This window comes from Taudactylus pleione, unplaced genomic scaffold (genome assembly GCF_031769625.1).
Source record: "Taudactylus pleione unplaced genomic scaffold, aTauple2 ptg000557l, whole genome shotgun sequence".
Lineage (NCBI taxonomy): Eukaryota > Metazoa > Chordata > Amphibia > Anura > Myobatrachidae > Taudactylus > Taudactylus pleione.
The window spans coordinates 2,327,020-2,350,588 of NW_028284959.1; positions in this window are offsets into that span (position 1 = coordinate 2,327,020).

Below are 23,569 nucleotides of genomic sequence, written 5' to 3' on the forward strand. Positions count from 1 at the left end.
CTATGGTCATGGACATCACATAGCGTGTGACTGCCGTGACCCGCCTGAGCACCTCACATGCATGCAGGGATGGTTTCTGAGTAAACAGAAACCTCCCCTGCCTGCCGATCAGTAACAAACACATCGCCAGTGGCAGCACCAGTGATGTGTTTGTTTTAGCAGCCAATAAGAGTCAGACAGACTCTCATTAGCTGCTTTATCCATGGAGAGAGCTGGGCGGAGCTCACTCATGAGCTCTGCCTTCCGGCTCTCACAGTGGTGATGGGAGAGACGTCATGACGTCATGATGTTTCTCCCTTAGTGCCGAGCGGGAGGACAGAGAAGTGGACAGTGGCAGGCGCAGGAAAGGGATTCAGGTAAGTAATCTGTGTGTGTTTGTATTATGTGTTAAATCTGTAAGGGGCACTGCATAGGGGGGACCCACTACTGGGGGCACTACATAACGGGGCACTGCATAGGGGGGACCTATTACTGAGGGCATTACATAATGGGACACTGCATAGGGGGACCCACTACTGGGGGCACTACATAATGGGGCACTGTGGACCAACTAGTGGGGGCATTACATAATGGGGAACTGAATAAGGGGCACTACTGGGGGCACTGCATAGGAAGGGCCACTACTGAGGGCACTGTATAAAGGGCACTACTGGGGGCACTGCATAGGGGGACCACTACTGGGGGCACTGTATAAAGGGGACTACTGGGGGCACTGCATAGGGGAACTATTACTGGGGGGCAATACATAGGTGGGCACTGTATAAAGGGCAATGTAAAAGGGGCACTGCATAAGGGGCACTGCATAGCGGGACCACTACTGGGGGCACTGTATATGGGGCACTACTGGAGGCACAGTATAAGAGGAACTGCATAGGGTGGCAGCGGCAGCTGCGGCTGGCATAGGTGCTGGGGGGATGGTACATATTAATTTCTATGTATCTATCTATCTATCTATCCAGGGCTGGATTTAGGGGGGGCGACAGGGGTGGTCATCCCTGGGCCTCCACACACAGAGGGCCCCCACGCTACTGCATGCAGCAGCACAATCAGTGCTGCAGCATCAGCTTGGGGCAGGGCGGTAGTTTGGATAGCACATAAGTGCCGTCCTCACTACACAGCACAAACACACAGCCGCCGGCAACTGTGTGTTTGTTTTAGCAGCCGATGAGAGTCACACAGACTCTCATCAGCTGCTGCTCTGTGGCCCACTGCTGGAGCCTCCGTCTTCCGGCTCCTGCAGAGGCTGATGGGAGAGACGATGACATCTCTCCTATCATGCACAGCGGGCCGGCCCGGGAGGACACCGGACGGAGGAGCAGATGCCGGAGCGGGGACTAAGGTAAGTGGAATTTTTTTTTTCCTGTGTGTGTGTGTGTCTGGGGGTGGGTACGACTACTAGGGGGACACTGCTAGGGGGGGGAACAGACTACTACTAAGGGCACTGCTGGGGGGGGAAATAACTGCTGCTAGGGGCACTGCTGGGGGGACAGATGGACTACTACTAAGGGCACTGCTGGGGGGGAAGGACTACTACAAAGGGCACTGCTGGGGGGGAAAGGACAACTACTAAAGGCACTGCTGGGGTGGGAAGGACTACTACTAGGGGCACTGCTTGGGGGAAGGACTACTACTAAGGGCACTGCTGGGAGGGGAAGGACTCCTACTAAGGGCACTGCTGGGGGGGAAAAGACCACTAGTAAGGGCACTGCTGGGGGGGAAAGGACTTCTACTAAGGGCACTGCTGGGAGGGGAAAGGACTACAACTAAGGGCACTGCTGGGGGGGAAAGGACTTCTACTAAGGGCACTGCTGGGAGGGGAAAAGACTAGTACTAAAGGCACTGCTGGGGGGAAAGGACTACTACCATGGGCACTGCTGGGGGGGAAGGACTACTACTAAGGGCACTGCTGGGGGGGAAAGGACTTCTACTAAGGGCACTGCTGGGGGGGAGGACTACTACTAGGGGCACTGCTGAGGGGGAAAGGACTTCTACTAAGGGCACTGCTGGGGGGGAAAGGACTACTACTAGGAGCACTACTGGGGGGAAAAGGACTACTTCAAAGAGCACTGCTGGGGGGGAAGGACTACTACTATGGGCACTGCTGAGGAGGAAAGGACTTCTATTAAGGGCACTGCAGGGGGGGAAGGACTCCTACTAAGGGCACTGCTGGGGGGGAAAGGACTACTAGTGAGGGCACTGCTGGGGGGGGGAAAGGACTTCTACTAAGGGCACTGCTGGGAGGGGAAAGGACTACAACTAAGGGCACTGCTGGGGGGGAAAGGACTTCTACTAAGGGCACTGCTGGGAGGGGAATAGACTAGTACTAAAGGCACTGCTGGGGGGAAAGGACTACTACCATGGGCACTGCTGGGGGGGAAGGACTACTACTAAGGGCACTGCTGGGGGGAAAGGACTTCTACTAAGGGCACTGCTGGGGGGGAGGACTACTACTAGGGGCACTGCTGAGGGGGAAAGGACTTCTACTAAGGGCACTGCTGGGGGGGAAAGGACTACTACTAGGATCACTACTGGGGGGGAAAGGACTACTTCAAAGAGCACTGCTGGGGGGGAAGGACTACTACTATGGGCACTGCTGAGGAGGAAAGGACTTCTATTAAGGGCACTGCAGGGGGGGAAGGACTCCTACTAAGGGCACTGCTGGGGGGGAAAGGACTACTAGTGAGGGCACTGCTGGGGTGGGGAAAGGACTTCTACTAAGGGCACAGGGGGCCAGCCCGGGAGGATGCCGGACGGAGGAGCAGATGCCAGAGCGGGGACTAAGGTAAGTGGAATTTTTTTTTCCCTGTGTGTGTGTGTCTGGGGGTGGGTACGACTACTCCTAAGGGCACTGCTGGGGGTGGAACAGTCTACAACTAAGGGCACTGCTGGGGGGGGAAATGACTGCTGCTAGGGGCACTGCTGGGGGGACGGATGGACTACTACTAAGGGCACTGCTGGGGGGGGAAGGACTACTACAAAGGGCACTGCTGGGGGGGAAAGGACTTCTACTAAGGGCACTGCTGGGGGGGAAAGGACTACTACTAAGGGCACTGCTGGGACGGGAAGGACTACTACTAGGGGCACTGCTGGGGAGGAAGGACTACTACTAAGAGCACTGGTGGGGGGGAAAGGACTTCTACTAGGGGCACTGCTGAGGGGGGAAGGACTACTACTAAGGGCACTGCTGGCAGGGGAAGGACTTCTACTAAGGGCACTGCTGGGGGGGAAAGGACTACTAGTAAGGGCACTGCTGGGGGGGGGAAAGGACTTCTACTAAGGGCACTGCTGGGAAGTGAAAGGACTACTACTAAGGGCACTTCTGGGGGGGAAAGGACTTCTACTAAGGGCACTGCTGGGAGTGGAAAGGACTACTACTAAAGGCACTGCTGGGGGGAAAGGACTACTACCAAGGGCACTGCTGGGGGGGAAGGACTACTACTAAGGGCACTTCTGGGGGGAAAGGACTTCTACTAAGGGCACTGCTGGTGGGGAGGACTACTACTAATGGCACTGCTGAGGGGGAAAGGACTTCTAGTAAGGGGGGGAAAACAACTGCTGGGGGGAAAACAACTACTACTAGGAGCACTGCTGGTGGGGGAAAGGACTACTTCTAAGGGCACTGCTGGGGGAGAAGGACTACTACTAGGGGCACTGCTGAGGGGGAAAGGACTTCTACTAAGGGCACTGCTGGGGGGGGAAGGACTCCTACTAAGGGCACTGCTGGGGGGGAAAGGACTACTAGTAAGGGCACTGCTGGGGGGGAAAAGGACTTCTACTAAGGGCACAGCGGGCCGGCCTGGGAGGATGCCGGACAGAGGAGCAGATGCCGGAGCGGGGACTAAGGTAAGTGGAAATTTTTATTTTCCTGTGTGTATGTGTTTCTGGGGGAGGGTATGACTACTCCTATGGGCACTGCTGGGGGGGAACAGACTACTATTAAGGGCACTGCTGGGGAGTGGAAATGACTGCTGCTTGGGGCACTGCTGGGGGGATTGACGGACTACTACTAAGGGCACTGCTGGGGGGGAAGGACTACTAAAAAGGGCACGGCTGGGGGGGAAAGGACTTCTACTAAGGGCACTGCTGGGGGGAAAGGACTACTACTAAGTGCACTGCTGGGGGGGAAGGACTACTACTAGGGGCACTGCTGGGGGGGAAGGACTACTACTAGGGGCACTGCTGGGAGGGGAAGGACTCCTTCTAAGGGCACTGCTGGGGGGGAAAGGACTACTAGTAAGGGCACTGCTGGAGGGGAAAGGACTTCTACTAAGGGCACTGCTGGGAGGGGAAAGGACTACTACTAGGGGGACTTCTGGGGGGGAAAGGACTACTACTAAGGGCACTGCTGGGGATACTACCGGAGGCACTGCACACTGGTAGGACCACTACTGGGGGACACTGTATAGAGGGGGGGTACTACTAGGGGCACTGCTGGGGATACTACTGGGTGAACTGCACACTGCTGGGACCACCACTGGGGGACACAGCATAGAGGGGTATTACTACTAGGGGTACTCCTGGGGGGACTATTGTTGAGGGGGGACTGCTCTGTTTGGCTTGAAGGGGGCCCTCGCAACTTATTTGCCCTGGGGCCCCCACAAGCCTTAATCCGGCCATGTATCTATCTATCTATCTATCTATCTATCTCATATCTATCTATCTATCTCATATCTATCTATTTCATTTCTATCTATATATCTATCTATCTCATATCTATCTATCTATCTATCTATCTATCTAACTCATATCTGTCTATCTATCTATCTATCTATCTCATATCTATCTATCTATCTATCTATCTATCTAACTATCTCATATCTATCTATCTATCTATCTATCTATCTATCTATCTATCTGTCTATATCTTTCTTTCCCTCTCTCTCTCTCTTACACTTTCTCCTATGCATTCTTAAGAACATATTCAATTGGGAGTGAGGTTTTCTCCGCAAAAAATCACACGGACCTCGTGCCCATTTTTTGATTACTGCGGGTATGCACGCTACCAATACTTGCGGTATTCCATAAAAAAATAGTGCACGGTAGGTTTTCAGCACTAAAACCCCCCTGGTGCGTGAAAAAAAACCCCTTGTCCGGTGATCTCCACAGCTCCCGGTCATCTACCCACCTTTTTTGCACTGGGGAGGGGGGTTACTTTGAGGCCAGGGCACTGCTGGGAGGACAGGGCACTGCTGGGGGGGAAAGGACTTCTACTAAGGGCACTGCTGGGGGGGAGGACTACTACTAGGGGCACTGCTGAGGGGGAAAGGACTTCTACTAAGGGCACTGCTGGGGGGGAAAGGACTACTACTAGGAGCACTGCTGGGGGGGAAAGGACTACTAGTGAGGGCACTGCTGGGGGGGGAAAGGACTTCTACTAAGGGCACTGCTGGGAGGGGAAAGGACTACAACTAAGGGCACTGCTGGGGGGGAAAGGACTTCTACTAAGGGCACTGCTGGGAGGGGAAAAGACTAGTACTAAAGGCACTGCTGGGGGGAAAGGACTACTACCATGGGCACTGCTGGGGGGAAGGACTACTACTAAGGGCACTGCTGGGGGGAAAGGACTTCTACTAAGGGCACGACTGGGGGGGAGGACTACTACTAGGGGCACTGCTGAGGGGGAAAGGACTTCTACTAAGGGCACTGCTGGGGGGGAAAGGACTACTACTAGGATCACAACTGGGGGGGAAAGGACTACTTCAAAGAGCACTGCTGGGGGGGAAGGACTACTACTATGGGCACTGCTGAGGAGGAAAGGACTTCTATTAAGGGCACTTGCGGGCGGGAAGGACTCCTACTAAGGGCACTGCTGGGGGGGAAAGGACTACTAGTGAGGGCACTGCTGGGGGGGGGGAAAGGACTTCTACTAAGGGCACAGGGGGCCAGCCCGGGAGGATGCCGGACGGAGGAGCAGATGCCAGAGCGGGGACTAAGGTAAGTGGAATTTTTTTTCCCTGTGTGTGTGTGTGTCTGGGGGTGGGTACGACTACTCCTAAGGGCACTGCTGGGGGTGGAACAGTCTACAACTAAGGGCACTGCTGGGGGGGGAAATGACTGCTGCTAGGGGCACTGCTGGGGGGACGGATGGACTACTACTAAGGGCACTGCTGGGGGGGGAAGGACTACTACAAACGGCACTGCTGGGGGGGAAAGGACTTCTACTAAGGGCACTGCTGGGGGGGAAAGGACGACTACTAAGGGCACTGCTGGGACGGGAAGGACTACTACTAGGGGCACTGCTGGGGAGGAAGGACTACTACTAAGAGCACTGGTGGGGGGGAAAGGACTTCTACTAGGGGCACTGCTGAGGGGGGAAGGACTACTAGTAAGGGCACTGCTGGGGGTGGAAAGGACTTCTACTAAGGGCACTGCTGGGAAGTGAAAGGACTACTACTAAGGGCACTTCTGGGGGGGAAAGGACTTCTACTAAGGGCACTGCTGGGAGTGGAAAGGACTACTACTAAAGGCACTGCTGGGGGGAAAGGACTACTACCAAGGGCACTGCTGGGGGGGGAAGGACTACTACTAAGGGCACTTCTGGGGGGAAAGGACTTCTAATAAGGGCACTGCTGGTGGGGAGGACTACTACTAATGGCACTGCTGAGGGGGAAAGGACTTCTAGTAAGGGTACTGCTGGGGGGAAAACAACTACTACTAGGAGCACTGCTGGTGGGGGAAAGGACTACTTCTAAGGGCACTGCTGGGGGAGAAGGACTACTACTAGGGGCACTGCTGGGGGGGGAAGGACTCCTACTAAGGGCACTGCTGGGGGGGAAAGGACTACTAGTAAGGGCACTGCTGGGGGGGAAAAGGACTTCTACTAAGGGCACAGCGGGCCAGCCTGGGAGGATGCCGGACAGAGGAGCAGATGCCGGAGCGGGGACTAAGGTAAGTGGAAATTTTTTTTTCCTGTGTGTATGTGTTTCTGGGGGAGGGTATGACTACTCCTATGGGCACTGCTGGGGCGGAACAGACTACTATTAAGGGCACTGCTGGGGAGTGGAAATGACTGCTGCTTGGGGCACTGCTGGGGGGATTGACGGACTACTACTAAGGGCACTGCTGGGGGGGAAGAACTACTAAAAAGGGCACAGCTGGGGGGGAAAGGACTTCTACTAAGGGCACTGCTGGGGGGAAAGGACTACTACTAAGTGCACTGCTGGGGGGGAAGGACTACTACTAGGGGCACTGCTGGGGGGGAAGGACTACTACTAGGGGCACTGCTGGGAGGGGAAGGACTCCTTCTAAGGGCACTGCTGGGGGGGAAAGGACTACTAGTAAGGGCACTGCTGGAGGGGAAAGGACTTCTACTAAGGGCACTGCTGGGAGGGGAAAGGACTACTACTAGGGGGACTTCTGGGGGGGAAAGGACTACTACTAAGGGCACTGCTGGGGGGGAAGGACTACTACTAAGGGCACTGCTGGGGGGAAAGGACTTCTACAAAGGGCACTGCTGGGGGGGAGGACTACTACTAGGGGCACTGCTTGGGGGGGAAAGGACTACTACTAAGGGCACTGCTGGGGATACTACCGGAGGCACTGCACACTGGTAGGACCACTACTGGGGGACACTGTATAGAGGGGGGGTACTACTAGGGGCACTGCTGGGGATACTACTGGGTGAACTGCACACTGCTGGGACCACCACTGGGGGACACTGCATAGAGGGGGATTACTACTAGGGGTACTCCTGGGGGGACTATTGTTGAGGGGGGACTGCTCTGTTTGGCTTGAAGGGGGCCCTCGCAACTTATTTGCCCTGGGGCCCCCACAAGCCTTAATCCGGCCATGTATCTATCTATCTATCTATCTATCTATCTATCTATCTATCTCATATCTATCTATCTATCTATCTCATATCTATCTATTTCATTTCTATCTATATATCTATCTATCTCATATCTATCTATCTATCTATCTATCTAACTCATATCTGTCTGTCTATCTATCTATCTATCTATCTATCTATCTCATATCTATCTATCTATCTATCTATCTATCTATCTAACTATCTCATATCTATCTATCTATCTATCTATCTATCTATCTATCTATCTATCTATCTATCTATCTATCTATCTGTCTATATCTTTCTTTCCCTCTCTCTCTCTCTTACACTTTCTCCTATGCATTCTTAAGAACATATTCAATTGGGAGTGAGGTTTTCTCCGCAAAAAATCACACGGACCTCGTGCCCATTTTTTGATTACTGCGGGTATGCACGCTACCAATACTTGCGGTATTCCATAAATAAATAGTGCACAGTAGGTTTTCAGCACTAAAACCCCCCTGGTGCGTGAAAAAAAAACCCTTGTCCGGTGATCTCCACAGCTCCCGGTCATCTACCCACCTTTTTTGCACTGGGGAGGGGGGTTACTTTGAGGCCAGGGCACTGCTGGGAGGACAGGGAGCTGCTGGGAGGGGGGATCACACACACACACGGGGGTCACATATACACTTACACACATACTTGCACTTACTCACACACACTCACACACTCACACATACTTGCACTCACTCACACACACCACACACGCTGCTGCAGAAGACCGGGTCCTGACAGCGCTTCTGTAGGTGAGTAATTACTGACTAATTAGGCTAATTGGAAACTTTCAATTGCTTAATTAGTCGTTAGTGGGGGTGATTTAGGGGCCACAGAGCAATTCCCGACCATTTTTCCTAAAAATATGGATTTCGGAAAAAATTGGTCCTTCTCTGGAGGTGCGCAAGAAAAACCTCCCGCAACTCAAAACCTAAAACACTCAGCACCTAATTGAATAGCAAAAATCCTGCAGGTGCTGGATTTTTGCTATTCTTGCACCTAATTAAATTCCCTCCTATATATTTCTTGACAAAAATTTTTTAACATTTTGATTTACTGTATATAAAACTTTCAATTGTGATTAGCACTCGTTCAATATATTGTGCAAATGCCGATGAAATGACATGTGCTTTAGACCATTTATAAAAGCCAAGTAATATGAAACTACTATCGTTTAAACTGTAACAAAAAAAAATCAATATACATGTTATTCACTGATTCAAGTTATGCAATAACATTGATCATACACCAAACTATAATAACCACCAATATGCCACAAGAACTCAAAACCAACCATTCACGCAACTGGTTAGATTAGAATATAATTAGCCTCAATTGTAACTTCCATTTAGTTGCTATTGCTTACATCACATGTACGTGTTAAAACTACTATTGTGATGCTTCCCTTGCAGAACCTTTAATTATTTTAAGGAAAGCAATAAAAATCATAAGACTTACAGTAGTAACAGGCTCCCTATATAGAACAAGCTTCCTGCGGAGTCTTCTCCATGCTTTATACACTAGTTTAAATACAATATTTTTTTTTCATGATTTAAATTAACATACTGTATGGGAATTTGTTGCAGTTTGAACATATGGTGATACATAAAAGGAAATCATAAACTGTAGCTGTGTTATTCCAGAACGATAAATCTGAGTACACTGTACCTATATTCATGGGATATATGCAAGATATTTTGTTAGAACATTGAAGTTTATTATTATACTGTAAGTACCGCAATGCCCACTTACTAACATGTGGATGTAACATGTCACAGATGACCTGAACAATTGTCTAATCCACACATATAACACATAACACAAAACACCACATGTACTGTATACTGTAAAGTGGGAGTCTAATAAAGGACAAGTGAGTGACTGTATACAGTTATACATGGACTAGAGAGAGTGTAGGATACATTTAACAAGTGAGTGATTAGGGAAACAGTATTTCAGAATTAAGGGGTCTATTCATCCCTCAGGGAAAAGCCCTTTATCACTTGTCTCCTATGATAAAAGTGTTTTTCACAGCTTCGTATGAGAGAGAGAGAGAGAGAGAGAGAGAGAGAGAGAGAGAGAGAGAGAGAGAGAGAGAATGAAAAGGAGTGATGACAGTGTTTTCGCCAAACTTTCCTCTATTCTAAATATCGAGATACAGTACTTAAGGCTAAAATTTTGCAGAAGAGCCTGTTTCTCCCATTTTCTCTCCCGTGCATCTCACCCTCTCCTATTTCTTTAATTTCTTCTCCCATCTCTTCTCTTTCCCAGCATTCCTTCACTCCTCTCCCCTGAATGTCTTCTCTTATCACCTCTCTACAGTATCCAGTCAAAATTTCGACACCACATTGTCTACAGTTAGGGTTAGGTGCCACCGAAAGGTTTAGGATAGGCTGTGCAGGGATGTTAGGATTAAGCTGCAGTGGGGGGGGTTAATGTTAGGGTTAGGCACACTGGGGGGAGGATAAGGGGTAGGGATTGGGGTTAGGGATAAGGGGTATAATATCCACTGGAACACTGCTGCAGAGTTATTGCCACCTGAACTTAGGGACCTGAATAAAGAAGCTGGAGCCACTGCAGCTGCCAGGAGACCACCAAGGAAAGGCTGTCGACAGTTTATCATGTCGATATAACATCCATGTAGACATGATGAATATCGACATGATAAATGTCAACCAGTCATACCCAACCCGTCTCCCCGGCTTTCATCCTCTTATCTCATTTACTTTGCTTGACTTTTCTCATCTTCATTTCACCTCTACTGGCATTACTCCTCTTCTCTCCTCTCCATAGATTTCCTCTTCTTCTCTTTCCTCCTCTCCTGGCTTTGCTCCTCTCCTTTCCTGGCATTCCTCCTCTTTTCTTCTTTACTTTCCTCTCCCAGAATTCTTTTTCTGTTCCTTCAAAATGTCCTCCTCTTCTTTTGTTCATCTTCCCAGCTTTCTACCGCTCTTATCTCCACTCCTCTCCCAGCTTTCCTTCTCTTCTATTTCTCCTTTTCTCTCCTCAACTATTCTTCTTTTCACTTCTATTCTCTCCTCTTCCCTCCCAGATTTCCTTCTTTTCTCTGTTCTCTTACTCTTTGCCTCTCTTTTCTTCACTCCATTTCCTCCTCTTTCCATCCCTTCTTTTTCTCTTCTCTTCTTTACTGCTGGCTTTCCTCCACATATTCTATTCCCTCCTATCCACTTCCCAGGATCTCATCTCTCATCTCCGGCTTTCCTCCTCTTTCCCCATGTCTACTCCTCTCCTGTCTGTCCTGTCATTCTCTTCTCTTATCTCCACGCCTGAATTCCTCTTCTTTTTTTCTTCTTTTATCTTGTCTCCTGGCTTTCCTCCTCTTGTCATCTCTCCTTTATAGGCATTTCTTCTCTTTTCTCTAACTATCCAGCTTTTTTAAATTCTCTGCTAGGGGTCATAGACATGTGTCCTCATGCACCTCTCCTTTTTGTGCATTATAGAGCGAGACACCTGTCATGACATAGACATTGCACCATGGGTAGCAATTCCTGTATCTTTAGTCACTAATAGTGTACTAAGGATTAACACTTGACAATAGGAATAGGTATAAAGTAGCAGATGAAGCATAACAATACATGGCATGGGTAGCTCAAATTGGACCTATTCCCACACTGACCTTTTAACATGTATGATCCCCAGCCTCCTCCTGTTGTCATATATACCCTTTCCAGTGTCCCCATGTAACACGTACTCAACCAACATTCTCTCCTTGTCACATATGCTCCTTCCAAAAAACACTCTACCTTGTTTCTCCATCACCTCCACTCTCACATCTCTCCTCCACATTCCTCCTCCTAGCTGCTACTTCTTCCTGTGGAGAAGAGCTTTGGTCTTCCTTATTGCAGCTCCCACTGCTGGTGCTACATGTAGGGAAAGACTCCAGTGATTCCTGATGACGATGTAGAGACTACTGGCGTAGATGGGGTTAGCATCATGGTTCTAGATCCCTGTTGGTCAATCCATTTGAAGCAATTGTAATATCTTCCCCTGATTGCAATACAAGTTTATTAAAACAGCTAGTCATATCCTGTGTTATTCCCAGATTCCCAATTCTTAAACTCAGTGAGTACATTTAATAGAATCAGTATGGCAGTTATACTGCAACTTGCTTCACTAGACAGAGGGTTCTTGCACTTGATGAAGAGACATATGCAGTATAAATAATAGTTATGATGTTTGGAATTTAGTTTGACTATATTTCATTCCAAGTTATCCAATTTAGACCACAATTCAACTTATATCTTTTATTTTTATTTTTGCCTGTTAGTTTATGCTTCATTTTATCATAAGTCTTTCTAATTGTTTATCTTTTTTTTGCTCACTGAAATAGCTGCTCTTAGGTTTATTATATTGTCAACTTTAACAAACTAAATAAATACACTTTCTTATAAAAGTTTGTAAGTTAACAAACAAGTCACAGTTGTGATTTTACTTTGTGACATATTTTGGTTACCATACTCATTGTGCAAATTATGGCAGCATAAGATAAAACACTGCAATCAATAACAATTGTACTATCTCTGAAAATTGTTAAATGATGCTTGAGATGCATTAATCCTTATGTCAACATGTACTGTAGGCAAATATAAACATTTCAGAGAAAATATGCAGAGTTATGGGAATGGTATTGTCTAACGGCACTTTTACCAAAGTTGCTAGCATATTGCAACATCTTATATATAAAATTCATTGGTCTGTCTGTTTGTTTGTTTGTTGTCCAGTTATGGATTCAGACACCCCTGCACCAATTGGGATGAAGCCAATGCAAAGTGGTCCAGTTGGATCCTGGCCAGGTTATAGCGGAGGAGGGTTAGGGTCCTGGTTGGACCTCTCGTTGGTGTACGTTGGTCAGAATTTGACCCAGGGAGCCGATTCTGAGTCTTCCACTGGATGGATTTGAATGAAAACTTCACAGAGTGGAAACACTGGATCCCAGAAGACATACTAGGGGGTTGAGGCCCTGGTTAGACCTCCTGTTGGTGTACACTCGGCAGAATTTTGACCAGGGGTAGCTGTGCAAAACTTTTAACCAGGGAGCCTGTTCTGGGCCTTCCAATGGATGGATTTGGATGAAAACTTTACAGAGCAGTGGCAATTGGTCTGGGATGCCTAATGGAGAGGTTTGGGTCCTGGTCGGACTTCACGATGGAGTGCACCGCACAGAACTTAGACCAAGGGAGCATGTTCTGGCCTTCCACTGAATGGATTTGGTTGACATCACATAATTTGGACAACAACTTCACAGAGTGGTAACATTGGATCCCAGAAGACATAATAGGGGTTGAGGTTCTAGTCATACCTCCCGTTGGTGTATGCTGGGCAGAACTTTGACCTGGGGAGCCAGTTCTGAGCTTTCCACTGGATGGATTTGGATGAAAACTTCACAGAGGGGGGCAATTGGTCTTAGATAGCTATTGGAGTGGTGAGGTTCCCAGTCAGATCTCACAGCGGAGTGCGCTGGGCAGAAATTTGACCCAGGTAGACTGTTCTGGGCCTTCCACTAAATGGATTTGGATGATATCACATAATAAAACTTAATAACTTGAATATTTAAACCCAGGCAATGCCGGGTACTTCAGCTAGTAATTAATTAAATACTAGGTAAATATATTTCTGTGTATAACTGACTATTAAAGATTTTTTTTTCTCTTTAAGTAATGGAGAATCACACAGAGATACAAGGGTTGGAGTTGTTAATTTTCCATTACTCTGAAGCAGAATCATAAACAATAAAGTGTGGTGCATTTTATTCAGCTTGGCACCACAACCCATGGAGTAGCGTGTTGTATTACTTTGTATCCGCATTGCGAGAGGAGGGACCAGGTAGGGCCACAAACAGTAATCAGTTGCCCATTTTATTATATTAACACTTACGTACCAAGGGAACAGTTATGCATGCACATCATGGGCCTGATTCTGAGTTGGGAGCAAAGCAAACAGGGTAGATACTGGCTGCTTTTGCATGTAGCCCACAATTATTCTTACACTGCAATTTAGATTTCAGTTTGGACACACCCCTCCCAAATCTCAATCTCTATTCACATGTTACATCAGAAATTATGTGGCCCAGTATACATGTAACAGACAGGGTGCCACAATATCCTCCCCCACCCCGGCCTGTTGGAATAAGGTGCCAATGAGCCCTGGCACCCAAAGAAAGCACATGCTATAGTGTGATACATCTTCCCACTCTACGCACACACAAACACACATACATACTGTACATACTTACATAAATACATGCAACATTTTTAAAACACCTATACTTTACCAACCTCCCAAGAAAATGGATTTGGCCACCAATCCTCTTATGCCACAATCATGCACTTGAGAGCTCCTTTTCATTCAATTACATTAAACTTTAATTCAAATCACACAATTCTTAGCAGTCATACCGAGTCATTCCCAGAACTTGAACCCAGCACCTCTCGCATTGACAGACAGGAAGGCTTCTGTAAGCCCAGTAGAATATGTGCATCTTCAGTGACAAACTCATATATTTAACACACAGATTTATATAACTGTCATACCCTGGACTTAAGACCATCATCTCTCACTGTGCAGTCAGACGCCTTAGACATGTAACTTTCTGCTCCTGCAAAGTAAGTCTGTGAATTCTAACTGTATAAAGCTTCAGTACTTGTAATTTTCAGCTTAAAACCATTGCAGATGTATGAAGTGTGCAGCCACACATCCAATCCCCTGCAACCACACACTACATACAGTAGATCTACTCAGTTGTAATGCTGATTATTTATTATTAAAGTATATTGTGTCTCATATAGTTAGAATTTGTTGGCTTACTCTACAGGAGCAGATACTGTAGCTCCATATGTAAAGTGTCTAACTGCCAAGTAAGATGTGAAGGGTTCGAGTCCTGGGTACAAGAGTATTTTGAAATGTATGTGTTAAATGAATGAGTATGTGACTGAAGGTGCTTGGGGAGGTGGCCAGATGGAGTGGGAGACTCCCAGGGAGGAGATTGGGGCAACCAGGAGATTATGCCTGGAATAAAGAAGAGGAGGAATAACTATGAACAGAATATTGACCGGTGGTGCCAAACAGTGCCCCTTTCCCTGCGTTGCCCTGTGCCATGTCACATGTCTGACCACCCTAGTTACAGCCCTGGTTACTTGTATATGAAAGAAGTTATCTGACATCTTTCCTTCTGAATGGATACTTGTTGCACTCCCTTCGTAGACAGCCACCATTCAGTCATTTCTTCAGATACTTCCTCTATGCAGTTCTCAGTATGGAATTCCTGCATTGTGCAGATACTGTATTCTAGACTAGGAAGCTACTCTATGACTTTTTTAAACTTCCAAAACATAGCGAGGGACCACTTTAATTGCAGAAAACTTTATTAAAGTAATAGTTCAATTTCCCAACTAGTTTCATGTTATTAAAATTAAGTTGTTTTTAATTTTATAGGTACTGTATAAAGAATAATTCAGTCTTTTGGTGACCCAGCACAACTAAGTTCAGTTATAACCATCAATAATGAAGGTCTGCTAAAACGTGTTGGGTACGGGATTCCAGCTCTCGGGATCCTGGTGTCCAGAATCCCAACAGGGTTAGTATACCGACACCAGTCCGTCGTTATCCTAACCCTTCCCCTCTCCCTACCCTAACCCTCCCTCCCCTGTGAATGAACCTTTCCTCCCCCCTAGTGACTAATCCTAACCTCCCCCTCCCTGCACCATAAACCTAACCCTCCCTCATTAGTGCCTAACCCTCCCCCTAGTGCCTAAACCCTAACGCTAACCCTTCTCCTAACCCCAGTACTTACCTTTGGGATTCCTGAGGTCGGGATGCAGGTGCTGGGTTTCTGACAGGTGTCAGGATTCTGGCGCCGGCATTGTGAGCATGGAATCTCTGCGGTCGGGATTGTGACCACATCCCGGTAAAACTGGGAAGGCCAGTCATTAAATATTCAATGAACTTATGAATAAAACTGGGTTAGGTGATCTATTTAGTAAGGAACTCAATAATAGGTTGAAATATACAGCATGTTATCACAGCATATTTAAAAATTATTACCATGCTATTTAAAATAAATCTAATTCTGGGACAGAAATAGCGTTAAAGGTCAGTCATGGAAAAGTTTCAGGAGATGTGTAAAATCATTATACAATTTCAAAATTAAGCTCTGCAATTTTTACCATACAAAGTGAGACATTTATGTTATCATATAATAAATTAAAATTAAATTTAACGGAAAATCCATTATGATTTGTTTTTCTTTTTTAAATTAAAGTTATATAAATTCAATTCTTGTGATCACTGTTATTTTATTTAAAAAAAATTAAACTTTTTTTAAACTTTACTTAAGTGATTCTCAAAATAAAAAATAATGAAAATAAAAAGTCATGGTTACCCCATGTCCTACCATGAACACTAAACACAGACATAGGGCCTAATTCAGTAAGGATCGCTAATGCAACTGCGTACTCAGATTGAGCGACTGTTAGACATTGTGCCTGCGCATAAGCCGCACTGCGCCTGTGCTGTGATCGCTCTGCGATTATGGACGCACAGAGGAAGCCATCGCAGAGTGAGTGACAGGCTGTGAGGGTTTGCGGGTAGTGACAGGGGAGTGGTCATAAAAATGCAGACGTGCCTGTCCGTTTGAACGCTGTTGCATGGGCGTGCATAAATTAGCCACTGCCATTGCATACGCAGCTGGAGTACTCTCTGCGTGCAACAAGACTTGCAGTTTCTGCAGCAAGTCAGACCTGCTGTTCATGTGCCTGATTGGCCGATGTGCCTCGATGGTACCGAAGTTTAAGCAGGTAAGCGACGTTGTGCGAGTGTGAGACGTGCAGCAGTGGCCGTCTTTATTCCGGATTACCTATTGCAGGCATTAGCATAGATTTGCAGCTGCGTTCCATACGAATTCTCAGCTGTGTACTCAATAGTGATCCTTGCTGAATCAGGACCAAAATTCGAGATGACCAAATATTATTTTGTTTGTTTTCCAAATTAATTTGAGAAACAACTTTAAAAGTGAGTACGATACTAGAATATTTTATACACAAATCAACAGTAATTATTATTAATTTTTTTTAGTAAGGTTTCAAAAAGTCACTTGGAAAATGCACTTTTTAGATTTGGTATTCTTGACATTTTGATGCACATTGGCACAAAGCAGTGCGATAGGGGTGACAAAGAATCTACAGAGGTGAATCTAAAGTGTAGGGCAGCCATTGATAGACCAGTGGTAGCGAATTGGCTGAAGTCTCTAGCTGGATGAAGGTATGTACTGTACAGTCTCTAAGAACAATGATTGTATTTCATTATGGGAATCTATTATACCATGTCTAAACATTCAGATTAACAATATAACATTGAGTTTAACAATATACTGAGGAATCAAACACATACATTTTGCACACCTACCTTGTGTGGCTGGGGGCGGTCAGTTAATGTGCCCATGTGGGAAATTGGGATCCCGTTGTATGCGCACAATCAAAAAGCCAACTTCTAGGGACTGAATTGGCTGCAGCCTCCTAGAAGCAGATTAGGGCTTCCATAATAGCAGGGGGGCGGCTTACATAATAGCAGGGGTGTGGCTTACATATTAGCAGGGGTGTGGCTTCCATAATAGCAGGGGTGTGGCTTCCATAATAGCAGTGGAGCGGCTTCCCATTGGAAGCACATTCTGCTATGGAAGTCAGGACTGGCAGTCCCAGGAGAAGAAGACACCTCCCCGTTGGATTGCCTGTCCAGCATGTGATTCGCAGAAAGTGCTTCCAATACGAAGTCACTGACAAGCAGTTATGGGGGTGGACAGGGTCGGACTGGCCCACAGGGGTACAGGGGAAACCCCCGGTGGGCCCCATTTACTGAGGACCCAGATTACAGACAGTGCACTTGAATTATGTATATGTTACATCATACTGCACAGGACTATAATGTGTTTTCTACAATGCATTGCTGTTATTCATCTGGTACATTATCATGCATGCGCTAGCAGTATATTTACTATATACTTAGAGAGGCCCAGACCATGCCCTCTGTAATGGTTAACCAAGCCTCTGGCCGCACACCTACTGAAGGCTAGACACCCCCCTAAGTTTGGGCCCCTATCACTGCATTCCCCTGGTGGGCCAGTCATGTCCCAGTCTGACACCGGGGGTGGAGCATCTTGGTGGGAGGGCTTCAGCACTGCAGTCCTGGTGTCCTTTAATAGATATATTCCCGAACGCTTTTTTCTCTCCTTAGAGTCTCCCAGCCTGGAATATATATATATTTTTTTTAAAAAGGGTGTTTTTATTTGTAATATTTATTAATATTAATATTTATTTGTAATACACATATTCATCCTCACAGATTCCACTGCATAAAGCAAACCATAAAGTAATAGAAACTAAAAAGTGAAATGTCATCTAACAATTCTTAGTTTTTCCTTGGTAAACGCTGCACTTAGTTGACCACTTCTGACAGCTACAGTGTTGCAGGCAGTAGTATGGTTTTAGTCTACTTTAACTTTTAACACTGAGATGAAACAATAGTTGATTTCTGCTTGTTGCTGACAGCACAATTCGAGGACATCAACTTTATTCATATTAAGGGTACAGCAACCAATCAGCTTCTAGCTATTATTTATCTACTACATTATATAAAAACATACCTAGAATCTGACTGTTTGCTATTGGCGACGCCTCCACTTGTCCTGAATGACAAATATCCCCTTATACCACTTCATGTTACTCTTATATTATGCTTTGGACCTTTGTTATGTCCAATGACAAAACATCTTTCCCAATTTCAGCTTTAATCTCCTTCATGTTATCACCAACCCTCATTCTGGACATTGAGCGGCACAGCTCTGATGATACTACTGCCATACTGTACTTCGAGGTTGGCATAATGGTACATGGTTGGGTGGTGTGCATCATTTGCTTTGTGCAATACCTACTTCATAGCATTAAATTGCTACTTAAGTCTCTGCAAGGAAGGACATGGTTTTTCTGATACTTACATATTAAATAGAGTCTGTCTCATTGTACCTCCTACCAAGTATCAATCTACTCCAGCATTATCATCAGGATCAAGATACAGGATTGCCTTGCATGAAAGGGAAGTCTTTACCATGTTACCGGACCACAGAAAAAATGGGTCTTATGTACTGTAAGAAGCAGCACTCTCTTTGCTAACACATTCAACCAGAGTAGAAACACCCAGGTGAAATATAAATAACAATTAGTGCCCGTCTCACCAGCACATAGTACAAACATTTAGTTTGATATCCACATGCCAGTTCTACACTTGGTGCAAATGATGTGCCAGCCAACAGGCAAATGTTGTTAATGTCTAACCCTGCATGGCCGATAGGGGCATTAAAACTCCCTAAGTGAGAACGTTTAGTTACAGTCCATTTACACCAGGACCGTAAATAGGGTGGTGTGACCAGTGCCATGGCACAGGGCACTGCAGGACAGGGGGCGCTGTTTGGGCCTGTCAAGTTTCCTGTTTATTATCATTATTACTTCTAGCTTCCTCTTCTCTTATCCCCAGCATCTCCTGGCCTCCGCTATCTCTTCCCTGGCCCTTCCCCATAAGGCCATGGTCCTCTCTCAGGTGCACTATATTATGTCCCTATTTATCCCCAGCATCTCCTGGCCTCCCCTATCTCTTCCCTGGCCCTTCCCCATAAGGCCATGGTCCTCTCTCAGGTGCACTATATTATGTCCCTATTTATCCCCAGCATCTCCTGGCCTCCCCTATCTCTTCCCTGGCCCTTCCCCTTGAGGCCATGGCCCTCTCTCAGGTGCACTATATTATGTCCCTATTTATCCCCAGCATCTCCTGGCCTCCCCTATCTCTTCCCTGGCCCTTCCCCATGAGGCCATGGCCCTCTCTCAGGTGCACTATATTATGTCCCTATGTATCCCCAGCATCTCCTGGCCTCCGCTATCTCTTCCCTGGCCCTTCCCCATGAGGCCATGGCCCCCTCTCAGGTGCACTATATTATGTCCCTATTTATCCTCAGCATCTCCTGGCCTCCGCTATCTCTTCCCTGGCCCTTCCCCATGAGGCCATGGCCCCCTCTCAGGTGCACTATATTATGTCAGTATTTATCCCCAGCATCTCCTGGCCTCCCCTATCTCTTCCCTGGCCCTTCCCCATGAGGCCATGGCCCCCTCTCAGGTGCACTATATTATGTCCCTATTTATCCCCAGCATCTCCTGGCCTCCCCTATCTCTTCCCTGGCCCTTCCCCTTGAGGCCATGGCCCTCTCTCAGGTGCACTATATTATGTCCCTATTTATCCCCAGCATCTCCTGGCCTCCCCTATCTCTTCCCTGGCCCTTCCCCATGAGGCCATGGCCCCCTCTCAGGTGCACTATATTATGTCCCTATTTATCCCCAGCATCTCCTGGCCTCCCCTATCTCTTCCCTGGCCCTTCCCAATGAGGCCATGGCCCTCTCTCAGGTGCACTATATTATGTCCCTATTTATCCCCAGCATCTCCTGGCCTCTCCTATCTCTTCCCTGGCCCTTCCCCATAAGGCCATGGCCCACTCTCAGGTGCACTATATTATGTCCCTATTTATCCCCAGCATCTCCTGGCCTCCCCTATCTCTTCCCTGGCCCTTCCCAATGAGGCCATGGCCCTCTCTCAGGTGCACTATATTATGTCCCTATTTATCCCCAGCATCTCCTGGCCTCCCCTATCTCTTCCCTGGCCCTTCCCCATGAGGCCATGGCCCTCTCTCAGGTGCACTATATTATGTCCCTATTTATCCTCAGCATCTCCTGGCCTCCTCTATCTCTTCCCTGGCCCTTCTCCATGAGGCCATGGCCCTCTCTCAGGTGCACTATATTATGTCCCTATTTATCCCCAGCATCTCCTGGCCTCCCCTATCTCTTCCCTGGCACTTCCTCATGAGGCCGTGACCCTTTATCAGGTACACTATATTATGTCCCTACTTAAAAAATGGGGGGGGCGTCAATGCTCTCTCTGGAACAGGGCACCAAAAAGTCTAGTTACAGCTCTGATTTACACCTCCTCAGTCGCAAGTGGAGATCTGATTGAAATGTGTACAAATCTGCATTGCCTGCACATGTGTATACTCGATTCCAGCATGCACAGTGCGATAACATGATGTACATCATTGCTGCGCTACGTGCGCACGCATCGCGGCATAGCGCAGCAATCCCCAGGCTGCGAATTGTTGCAGCCGGCGGTTGCCCCTTTGAAGTCTGTGGTGTGCACGTGCATACGCACGCTATAGCCGGGGGCACGCTAGTCGCGCCATTCATGTGCGTGGCTACATCTGTACGTTCAACTCAGGCTAGTTTATCTAAAGATTGTGATGTAAAAATAATATCATTTAGGTGCAGCCTGTCCTTATGTAAATCTCACAGTTTCCAAATAGCAAATAAAATCGCCAAAAATCAGGCGGTTTTGTAAAACCGCACCTTAATAAATGTACTCGTATCTCCAGGTGCAAAACAGAGTATAACCCAACTTATTAAAGTCTAAGCGGAATCTCAAGCAGCTCATGTTTTACCCATTTCTGCTTTAGCGTTTATCTGACCCGATCACTCTCTGGCTGCGGACACCCTGATTGTCTCACATTGCGCGGCCTTGTTCTATCGCTGCAGCAAGTTATGGAGCAAAACCTGCAGGGAACAGCAAGCAGTCAATTATTTCCTACACGGCCTATACACCCTTTGAACTGCGCTATTTTAGCGAAAACAATGGCCCCCATCATTTGCGGTGGAATTGAAAAGAACCGCTTTAAAGAAAACGGAACTTGGAATCAAAACGCCTAATATCACAAGATACACGCTCTCCTCTAACATAATGGAACACAGGGTCTTATTATTCACAAAGTACCGTGTTATAGGCGCTGACGAAATTTCAAACGTAAAATCTCAGTGTTTCTTGTTCATTCAATATGACCTTTTGTCAGTTAACACTCGAGATGCTTCGCTCCCGTGTTTTCAGCAGGCATGTGAAGTCTCCAGTGGGGAGACATAGTAAATTACAATGCAAAGCTAGTTTTAAACCTCCCTCATAAAACACCCATTGCAGGAATTGAAAACACAACCGAGAAATGATAGTGTCTCACTAAATATTTTATTTCTCAGCAGTGGTAGGAGAACATCTTTTTACACTAAAGGAATGGAATACATTTACCGTAAAATATGAGCTTTTTACAATGGAATAATGTCATTTGAAAGGTGTTTCAGAGAAATACGCTGGAGAATTCTGCAGGAATTAGTTCATGTTACTGCGTTACATGTCTGCAGTTCAGGAAAATACATAGAGCTACAGTATCAAATAATGTACCTGGAGTATTAAAGTTCAACCAGACGACCAATTACTGAGTCTGAAATAACCTGTTACATGGATCACAATTATATGTAATTATTATATCTCCTAAGAGGCTAATGTAAAAAATGGTTTGAGTTATTACTAGAGATGTACGCCGACCCTTGTGTTTTGATTTTGGATCTGGATCTCCCCTGGTTTTGATTCTGAATCTGGTTTTGGATTTTTTTCCTTGGTGTTTTGTTTTTGTGTTTTGGTTTTGGATCTGAATTTTTTTCTTAAAAAATAAAAAAACAGCTAAAATCATATAAAATGTGCCTTTTTTTGTTCCTACAGTATTAATAACCTCAATAACATTTATTTCCACTCATTTCAAGTCAATTTTGGTTACCTCACAGCTCACAATATTGATTTTTTTCATCTAGTTAAAGGACCAAAAGGTTGCATCCAGCTTGCTGGCTCAAAACTGATTGATATAATTATTAATAGAGTTGAGGACTGTGCAAAGATGATGGTTGGGATACCCTTGAGGATTGAAGGCATGGGCCTTCACAGAGAACAAGGAAGTTGATGGCCTTACATTATCATGATGACTGCTGGCGGCAGCTACAACATGTGGTTCTTGGCGTTGCTCTCCTGTCATGTGACAGCCCTCCATATTTTCTGCGGTCTTGAAGCAGTGTCACAAGCACCAATAGTGTAGCAAAGGTGCGGTTACAAAATTCACACACGTGCAGTCGTGCGCACACAGAAAAAAATATACAAAAGACACTATTTTTTTTTTTTGGGCTCAGAGCACAGATTGGTGATGACTGGAGTCGGGCAGCACTAGGTTGCGTTTCTGTGTCTTGTGTGGCTAAGCCTAACACGCACACACACAGAAAATAAATAGACTAAAGACACTATTTCTTTGGGGGGGGATTCAGGTCCAGCACTTGGGCCCAGAGCACAGATTGATGACGACTGTAGTCGGGCAGCACTAGGTTGCGTTGCCGACTTGCTAGATCTTGTGCGGCTAAGCCTAACACGCACAGACACACAGAGAAAATTAGAAAAAAAGACGATTGATTTATGTTTTTTTTTCAGCTCCAGAACTTGGGCCCAGAGCACAGATTGAACATGACTGGAGTCGGGCAGCACTAGCTTCCAACTTGCTTTGCTGGCTGGATCTTGTGTGGTACTATGGTTAAGCCCAACACGCACACACAGAAAATATAAAAGACACTTTGATTGATTTTTGTTTTAGCACCACTGGAGTCAGGCAGCACTAGCTTGCAACTTGCGTTGCTGGCTGGATATTGTGCAGTACTGCGGTTAATCCTAACACGAACGCACACACACACACACACAGAAAACTATAAAAGACACTTTGATTGATTTTTTTATATATATAATATATATATATATCTATATATATATATATATATATCTATATATATA